At 43.0% G+C, this 10,000-nt stretch overlaps 1 protein-coding gene across 1 annotated transcript in view; it reads left to right on the top strand.

Annotated features, from left to right (window-relative positions):
* The window catches only part of LOC134455303 (roundabout homolog 2-like), a 150,041-nt gene that overhangs the window by 129,679 nt on the left and 10,362 nt on the right, over positions 1-10,000 (top strand). The gene's annotated exons all lie outside the window — the stretch shown is intronic.

Below are 10,000 nucleotides of genomic sequence, written 5' to 3'. Positions count from 1 at the left end.
ATGCCTAATTAAATTGTGTGAGAACACCTCCAGGAAGTAGGAAGAGTCATAAAAAGAATAAATAGCCTAATGAATTTTCTTTTCTTTTTTTAATGATGATCGGATGAATTGCCATTAATGTGCAAGCTCTATGTGTAGAAATTGAGTGTAGCCACAAGCCCCTATACCGATTCTCGCATCGCAAGATTTGAAACGTCTAATATTACAACTTCAAACTTGATATCTGTATGTGAATACTTTTTTCGTTTGGTAAAAATTACGGAGGGTGCAATAGGGGGCCTAAACCTCACTGCAGTAACCTACAGCGCCGCGTTTGAGCGTTTAAGCCTTGGCTATTTATCTTACATCGCCAACAGCTGGGGCGATAACCTAACCTATACTTCCGTAATCAGTGCTTAATTTGTAAATCACAAGGTACCGGAACGCAAAAAACATATGACATCACAGCGACGGTGAGATGGACAGAGGTCCCGGAACGCACAGAAAAACTAAAATTACGCAAACGAATAAAAACGGGAAAAAAACAGATGCAATTCCCTGCATTTGAACGACATTGAGTCCCATGTCAGCTCATATCCATACGTTTGTTTCTTAATACAAGGGACGGTTGGCAATCCAATGGCTATTTTAAACAACAGCCATAGCATAGGCTATTAAATGCTGTAATGACAACAACCAATATTTTTTGTTTGATCGCTAACTTTATGCTTAGTAGTTTCGTGCAGTGCATGGAAATTATGCTTTCCCCATGAGGTGAAAAGAAACCGAAGCGGTCTTCTACTATACCTATTGAAAGGACAGTGCATGACTGTCCAATTCCCGTATTCACACAACGTTGGCATAGGCCTATTAAACGTTAAATCCTCGCTTTGTTGGCGACTTTGTTGCATATGATTTGGCTAATCCGCATGTGCTGTTGCGATATGCCACTTCACTGTTTCAAGGGCTCGCGCACTGATGGTAAGCGAGCTGCGATTTTTTAGGGCTCGCGCGCTGATGGTAAGCGAGCGGCGATTTTCCCGGTAGACTTGGCTTTTCACACTGACTGTCTGCTCGCGCTGCGGTCCGGTTGAAAATCCCTCCGACCAATGTTTTATTTGGAGTGTGTAGGTCCTATTTGAATGAAATATCACATTGTCTTTGCTGTTTTCGTGCTCAAATTCACTTGTAAGCAACTATCGGGTCTTGGGAGAGAAGGAAACGCGCGGGCACACATGCTGAGTGCTCGCCAGCCGAGGAAGATCTCATCCTCTCACCCAGGCTGTCTTTTTCGCTAGGCTACATGACTGATCAATGCACCAAACGCAGCCCAGGTGCCACTAGAAATTAGTATGTCCAAAACCTTGTGTGCCGACCAAAATTTTATAAAAACTTTTAAACAATGTTTGGCACAGCCAGGCTTTCCATCTCATCCGCGCATATGAACAAACAACGAGAGAGGGGCAACTTCACGTAGCCTACATTTAGTCAGATAGTAGGGATGGAAATGTAGCCTAGTAGATCTATAGTTATGATTCTTAAATGTATGGGACAAGCAGTAGGCTGAATGTGACTGTCGTGCCGAAAAGCGAGTCCCTGCCAGAACAAGAGTGCCTCATTGAAACCAATGTCATTTTTTTGAGAGAAAAATATACTCATTTTTGCAGAATGAATTACATAATATATGAACTAAAATATGCTTATGAAATATTAGGCCTACTCGTCCTCCACTTAATATGAGCTATTTGACTGAAACCGCAACATTTGTTATGACAATTAGACTATTCGATTCCTTTATGGAAATAATAGCCTACTGAAATTGTAACCAGCTCTTTGTAGCCTAATTCTTCCAGAGGGAATGCAGATGCTTTATGGATATGCTTTCCATCCATGCACTCTCCGTGCAGGGGTGGTGGAAAGACACCAAACGTGCCATCACCATCCCCCCGGAGCCACGAAACCCACTGCGCTCCGAAGTTGAATTCCTTTTACTACTTTATTGCTATGTGTGCATAAAGCGCATGTTCGATTTGCTGTAATAGGCTACGACCAGTAGCCTCGACGTGTCTGTCTTTTCTTTTCCTTTTTTCAATATTTAGTAGGCTAACATATGTCTAAGCCTAAAAATATAATAAATAAATAGAAATAATTTGGTATCCATGTCTGGTTAGCGTCTGGGCATTTGTGGTCTTTACCTGGTTCTCCGCACCATCTTATGACAATGTTGAACAATGTTGAACAAAAAAACGGATGCACACACGTCATACTCTTTTATTACCTCATATTGTTTTTATTGTATTGATTTTTAATTCTGTGTATAGACAAATAAACGTAGGCTAAACTTGACATTTCAGTAAGAGTGTACATTTATTTTACAAGTAGCCTATAGAGTTTTAGTAGACAATGCCTACACAGCAGCCTTTACAAGTTGCCTAATGTAGGCTACACTGCAGATAAAGACAGCAGAAAACATCCTTTCTGCCCGGCTTAACCAGAATTGCGTTCCGTCCCTTTCGCTTTGTCTCCTGCGACTCGGTCTGTTGTTTGTGCAGTAGTGCGCTGTTTCCCTTCACCTACCAGTGGGCTCACCACCTAGATCGATGATTTGGTCGATGACTGTAGGCCTATCCAGGTGACTGGACACTTAAAAGACTTTGTAAGGATTTATTTTTAGGCATAGCCTACTTAGATTTTTTTGAATGCCGCCTTTGTCCTGAGTGAATTCTGAATCAAGACCAGACTGCGTTGCTGCCACCCTTGTTGAGTCACTAGCCAACTGCACTTTTTGCACCATGGGATTTACAGTATGGACACGGGAGTAAGGATATTGAAGTAGGCTAGGCTAGGCCTACACCTGGACACTTAAAAGACTTTGTAAGGATTTATTTTTAGGCATAGTTTGATTTTTTGAACGCCTTTTTATTGATCTAGGCTATGTTTTTATTGCTATTTGTAACATCACAACAAATAAACATTCAAACTTTTGAAACAATATCCATACTCTGCCTTGCATCTCTCGTGTGTGTGTGTGTGTGTGTGTGTGTGTGTGTGTGTGTGTGTGTGTGTGTGTGTGTGCGCGCGCGCGCGCTCGTGAAAAAAAACCTCTTGGCCGCAAACTGTTAAACTCACACGGCTTGGAGGGGCGCTTACATAAATTTCAACTGACTACAGTCTTCAACTGTGTGACGCTATGAATGTTTGTCTGTGGGGGAGGGGTGATTAAACCCCTACACGCACACAAAAGAGCTCGTGGTGTGACAGGTTATCCAGCCTCCGAAGAAGGAGTCATAGTTCACAAGTGTCCACAAGCACTAATAATAATAATAATAGGCCTAACTAAAAAAAAAACGTCTTTTTTATTTTATTCAATTGTAGGTACTAGGTAGGCCTATGCAAACTGGATTGGGAGATGGTGAATGAAAGACAGAAAAAGTCGAGTTTAAATTCACATGGTGGTCTTGTTTAGGGCTCACACTTGTGTTATTATCAAATGCCCTATCAAATGCCCAATGCTAAATAAAACATGCAATTTGCTGACTGTATTTCTACTACTACTAAAACTGGGGGATGGACGAGCACGGAAGCACAAACACAGGCAGACGCTTGGAGGGGCGCTTACATAGATGTCAACTAACTACAGTCTTCAACTGTGTGACGGAGTGAATGTTTGTCTGTGGGGGAGGGGGTGATTAAACCCCCACACGCACACAAAAGAGCTCTCTCCCTCTCCAACAACACAAGAGGTATTCGCATTGGACGCACTTGTTTAGTCCCTCACAATGTGTAGGGCCTATGCTTGGTTGCCATATTAAAATCAGGTTTTAAGAAGAGCACACACAATCGAATCGAAAGTAGCCTATAGCCAAATATTTTAATTAAATTCGGGCGGTTGGTTGAATCATTCAAATAGCCTAATTAAAAATAGCCTATATAGTAGCCTATATAGGCTTACCACCAACAAAAATTATGAAATAATGAAAACAAATTATACTCTGTAGCCGCCTTAACAATAGAAGTAATTAGGCCTATTAATGCATTCGTTTGCCAAAAAAAAATAGGCCTAAGCAAAAAAAAAAAGAATTTCACACTTATCTTAACATTTATCATACTGTCACAGGTGGGGGGTGCGCGTTTGACAGCGGCACCCCCACTTAATACCAACTACCCCGAGGAGCATTGTACACATCAGGAAACACCAAGACAACAAAGTCATTTAAATCAAGTATTTATTTTCTATTTGGAGACATAGTTCTGTATGCATGTGTGTGTGTGTGCGCGTGTGTGTGGATGTGTAACCAGTTCTCTGTCCGCCGGGTCCTTAATGGTCCAATGTCTCTGATCAGCACCTCAAACCTCTCACTCGGTCCGTGCGCATCGTAGCCTCCGACAGGTTGGGCGGGGCCACCTGGCTCGTCTGGGCACGCGGAGGCGGATCAGCTGGTGGAGATCAGAGCATGGCAACCCGACCGAAGCCCGACGGGCCGGGTCGGAACCCGACGGGCCGGGCCGGACTCGGACAAAAAAAATAGAATATCTGTCGGACTCGGGTCGGGCTCGGGCTTGAACCAAACAGACATTGTGAAAATTGTAAGCAATCAGAGGAAACGTTTCAGTTCATGCAAACGGCAGTTTTGTGATTAAAAAATAAGTAATTGAATATGCATAAATGAAAATGTTGGTAGGCTACTCGTGCGAGTGATTATTATTGGCTGTATGCACGCGCCAGTTACCAGTGGCAACATGGACGCTCACTCCCAGTCAGCCGAGCAGGAATGCCGAGTCAACTTGCTTTCTTGATAAGCGCCAAATACAGTTGTCAGTGAACGCGTGGTATTTTGTTGTAGGCCTAGTGTAGGCCATGTTTTAGCATGCCTTCGGTGCTGTCTTAAATGTTGAACATAAAATGACGAAGTTTGTCACTGCATTGCTCGCCAAGGATTACATTTCCAGCAAGGGGTAGCAAGGAGCATAATATGGATTAAAGAAGACGCACACGCTACGTGGAGTTGCCTAAGGTAGGGGCGAAGAGGTTTCCTGTTACTACTTTGTCCGCTGTGACATTTCATGTCCTTCACGTAGGTTCTTAATTCTTGTCACTTTTACTGTAGCCTACAGTTGTAACTATGCGCGTGCAACCTTTCCTGATTTTATATTGACCGCATGGACATCAGGGAAATGACATTCTCTTGGAGGGCCGAACAGGCTACTGTTCTTCGGGGTGAACTTATAGCCCATCCTTCTTAACGACAAGGAGTGGCATCTTCACCGGCTCGCGGGGATTTATTTGCACTAACAGTAACGTAACAAATGCGTCCATAGACGCGCTGACTGCATCCAAACCGTATTCGTTAGTTTTCGCCTTTCTTATCCTCTCACGCCCCTCCCATGCATTTGATCACAGCACCCAACATCTCTGGTCTAACCGAAAGAAACATAAGGTGCGCTGTCACATGTATGTGTGTGTTTATACTTACTATGTTAGTAGTAACTAAATTAGGCTACAGCAAATTGCCTCATCCTAGTTGCCTATCCTGGCTATTTATCACGTGCTATTTTGAGTATGAAGGAGGCCACATAGAAAATATTGCTTGCGCACAGGTTCTGTTGTTATTACAGTGGTCTCGGGCTTCGGACGGGTTCGGACACAAACATTTTAATTAGTCTCGGGCTCGGGTCGGGGTTGATCACTTTTCTGTCGGCTGAGGGCCGGGCTCGGACAGAAAAAACCGGCCCGAGCCACGCTCTAGTGGAGATAGGAGAAGGGTAAACAGGCTTCCAGTCTCTGAATTCGTATGAATAACGCACAGGGGGATGCTAACTCCCATCACCAATTGTGAATAAAATAGGCCTACACAGCACGAGTAACTAAGCTACTTATTTAAAGGAGCACACGTGAGCAGCACAGCAACCAACACAGCACACATAAAACGATGGTGTAGGGGTGGCCATCCTCGCTGCGCAAAAAGTCTTTTCCGATCGTGCATTCGCTGGGTCCGGGAGTGAGAGAGTGAGTGAGTGACAGACAGAGCGGGCCAGGGGCAGCACACACAGCGGGGAGGAGGCTTCAAGGTGAAGGCTATGGTGACCAGGCGTGAGCGTCCTCCACCAGCAGCTTTCCAACGCAACCTCTTCGTGACTCTGGCCGCAAACCTCGTTCAGGCAATATGCCGTCCGCGCCATTCGTAGTCGTCTGTTGCTTGTGTCGTCCAAAGGACCGAACGCGTGCCCCATCTTCTCCCATCCGGATACCGGCGTGCAGCTCACCCCCCTCCCAAGGCTGCCCCCCGGCCGCGGTAGTCTCTCCGACCCTTCTCTCGTGCGGTAGCTGTGCGTCTCGTCCTCCTCCGGATCCTCCTCGCCATCTTGCCACCTGCATTCAAAAAGCCCATACCCACCCCGTACACCCAATCACCTTTCTCCCTCTTCCCATTGGCACCTGCAAACATTTGCAATCAGTGAGAATAACAGTTAGTCCAAGTTTGTCACCCCCGTGACAATACGACTGCTGTGTTTTTAAAAAAGAAAAGGCAGTGCACAGCCTTTTGTGACACGTCGTGGTGTGACAGGTTATCCAGCCTCCAAAGAAGCAGTCATAAGTGTTCACAATCCGTTCCTGGCATGAATGCAGAATAATAAAAACAAAACACCGTCGACTGGCGGTCTTGTTTAGGGCTCACGCGTGTGTTATTATCAAATGCCCAATGTTACGTGCAACACAATGTCGTCGCCAAATTTAAAATTCGATCTCTCTCATGCTGGCGTTACGGGACACACTTAATTACAATGGTGTTCCTGTCTGATTGAGTCGGTTTTAATTGTCTTTACCGGTTCAAATTGTAGGTATGCAAACTCCTGAGGATAGCCTACCCGTTCCTGACTTGAATAATGCCGAAATAAGTTAGGGACGGATTGGGAGACGGTGAATGAAAGACAGAAATAAGTCGAGTTTAAATTCACATGGTGGTCTTGTTTAGGGCGCACACTTCTGTTATTATCAAATGCCCAATGTTACATGCAACACAATGTCCTCGCCTAATTTAAAATTCGATCTCTCTCATGCTGGCGTTACGGGACACACTTAATTACAATGGTGTTCCTGTCTGATTGACTCGGTTTTAATTGTCTTTACCGGTTCAAATTGTAGTAGGTATGCAAACTCTGTATCCTGAGGATACCCGTTCCTGGCTTGAATAGTGCTGAAATAAGTTAGGGACGGATTGGGAGACGGTGAATGCAAGACAGAAAAAAGTCGAGTTTAAATTCACATTGTGGTCTTGTTTAGGGCTCACACTTGTGTTATTATCAAATGCCCTATCAAATGCCCAATGCTAAATAAAACATGCAATTTGCTGACTGTATTTCTACTACTACTAAAACTGGGGGACGGGCAAGGACGGAAGCACAAACAGACCACAGACACAGGCAGACGCTGCTCTGCAAAAGCGGTGCTATACTGCCCCCCGCATTCCGAATGGCCACAGGGTGTAATGATCACGGTACGCTGCCGCGGCCCGGCACGGTAATGAGCAGATTGAAGTTACACCATCTGTATGTGTTTCAACCCTTTCGTAGGATCCGGTATCCGGTTCCAGATCCGGCAGGATCTTAAGCAGTGGATCCGGTATCCAGCAGGATCGTAAAAATCAGGATCCGGTGCATCTCTAGTAGTTACTGCACTTTGCCTTTGTAGGGCAGCATATACATCATAGATTCTAATTCAAGTGATGGTTACATAAATGTGGATACTTTAAAGTATTGATTTTTATTTATTTATTTACATATAAACATAAATGTGGCATGTTGATAAAAAATAAAAACTCCAATGTGACAGGTGCATTTTAGCATACACACACACCCTGGCAACGGGGTATTTTTATTGTATTTTTTTTTTTTTTTGCACTTTCTAAAAAAAAGAAGCCAAAAAGAGTGCACTTTCAAACATAATTCTATAGTACGTGTAAACAGCCTCTAGATGTTTGTCAAAAGGAGAGTTTGGTCGAGCTCTTCTAGTGTCCTCTGAACCATGGAAAGTTACAAAGTAGAACAAACAGAAGAGAAAAATCTCAGGCTCTCTGTTGATTTAAAAAAAAAAAAGGTCCAGTCTTTATCGACAGGTTCCTGCATTAGAAAAATAACAATGTGTACAGCTTACGTCAGGGTGTTGATGATGAAGCTCGCACAGAATTTGCTCTTCACTGATGCCAAAGGAGCAGCAGAGTAAATTGGCCAAAAAGACTTGAACTTGGCATTCTGTTCAGCATGACAGGCAGTATTGGCAGACTCAAATATTGCAATTTAATGTGTTTATGCTTAGAGAATCACACCATAATGCATTTATAATTCACAATAATATTTCACTGCGTGTGTATCATAATAACTTAGTTTTATATAGTGCCTTTCATGGAACCCGTGGTCGCTTTACAAAATGTGGTAATTCAATTCAATTCAATTCAATTCAATTCAATTCAATTCAATTCAATTCAATTCAATTCAATTCAATTCAATTCAATTCAATTCAATTCAATTCAATTCTGTTTATTTGCCAAACACTTGTCCAAATCCACATAACACAGATACAACACAAAAAGGTCCGTGTACTTTTTCGTTCATTCATTATTCTATTTTGGAATGAAATATGAAATTCAAAAAAGGGTGCAACTTCTTGTTTTGATTAAAGCAATACAAGCAGAAATGGCTGTATTTTGTTTTCTGCATGTGTTACTTCATACCATAATAGCATTATAAAAAATGACAATATTTTTGATCGTTTTTCAATTTGTGATATTTGGCTATTCGTTTATTGAATTTCATTTGACTGACCCCTCCCCCTCTGTTTACCCGGAAGGAAAGTTTGCCGTCTGAAACGCATCAGAAAAGGTCTAGCTACCAAACGAGACACAGAACAGTAGCTGGAGCCAGAGACACAACAGAAAAATAATATAATGATGAAAAACATTTTTGCGATGTACAGGCTAGTAGGCCTATGCGCAGCACGCGTGATGGTTAGGCCTGTATTGGAGCGTGCGTCCGCCTTATAAAATAGAGATGAAGTTCCCTTTATGTTATGGACTCAACTTTATAGCCTAAATAAAGGCTAAAGTCTCTGGAATCAATAACCTATTATACCCTTTCACATAGTAATATGCATAAGGGAGCAAACGGTCCAAAGCAGTGTTCTCACGCAAACTGTTGCGTATTCTGGCAAGTGTAATGAGCTGAAGCGCGCACTCTCCATACCGGGTTTTACGCATGTTGAATACACATTTCGCTTTGGTGTATTTGGAACATTAGTGATATTGTTGGAAAGCAATATGTCCGGGTAGATACACCTAAAGGCTTGAGATGAACTGTGAAACTGATGCTGATCGTAAGAACTGTCAATGTTCTCGATGACAGTTGGTCTACCCCTTCCCATCGAAGATATCTGTCCCGGTCGCACAGCTGCACTTCTGTTGGATTAGGACGCTATAATAGGCTATATGGCCAAATACAATCAAGTGTTAAGACCAGGCCTAAGCACATGAAATGTTGTTTCGAAAGTTAAATTGGTTGATAGGTTTAAGTAAAAAAAATAGACGGTAAATCATTCTTCTACCCCCCTCTAGGACGCCCTACTCAATGGTGGTGACGCGTATGCACATGCTTGTGGCGCTTGCTTGATATGGATAGCCCACGCAACCATCTCACAAATTCCTCGCACAGTCATCACAGATCGACCACATCGTTGAAGTGTAGCAACGTTCTGTATATTGCATCAACAATGCCTGCAAAGTCCGTTTGCCTCCAAAGAAACCATGTAATGAAGGCTCAACCAGCCTTCCAGGATTTACTCTCAGGTCACCCGAATTCTGAATAAACAAAAGACGCAATTCAAAAGGAAATTTTTCTTTATTGCTTTTCTCTCTTTTCTAAGATTCAACATTTCATTTTCAGTACCTACAAAATAGCAAAATATGGCGCTTCGTTCCATTTCATAAGTGATATTCAAGCGTAAATCATCATAAACGAGTCCTTATTCCTT

This window comes from Engraulis encrasicolus, chromosome 9 (genome assembly GCF_034702125.1).
Source record: "Engraulis encrasicolus isolate BLACKSEA-1 chromosome 9, IST_EnEncr_1.0, whole genome shotgun sequence".
Classification (NCBI taxonomy): Eukaryota; Metazoa; Chordata; class Actinopteri; order Clupeiformes; family Engraulidae; genus Engraulis; species Engraulis encrasicolus.
The sequence above is the reverse complement of the archived record's forward strand: the minus strand, read 5'-3'. Positions and strand labels throughout refer to the sequence as shown.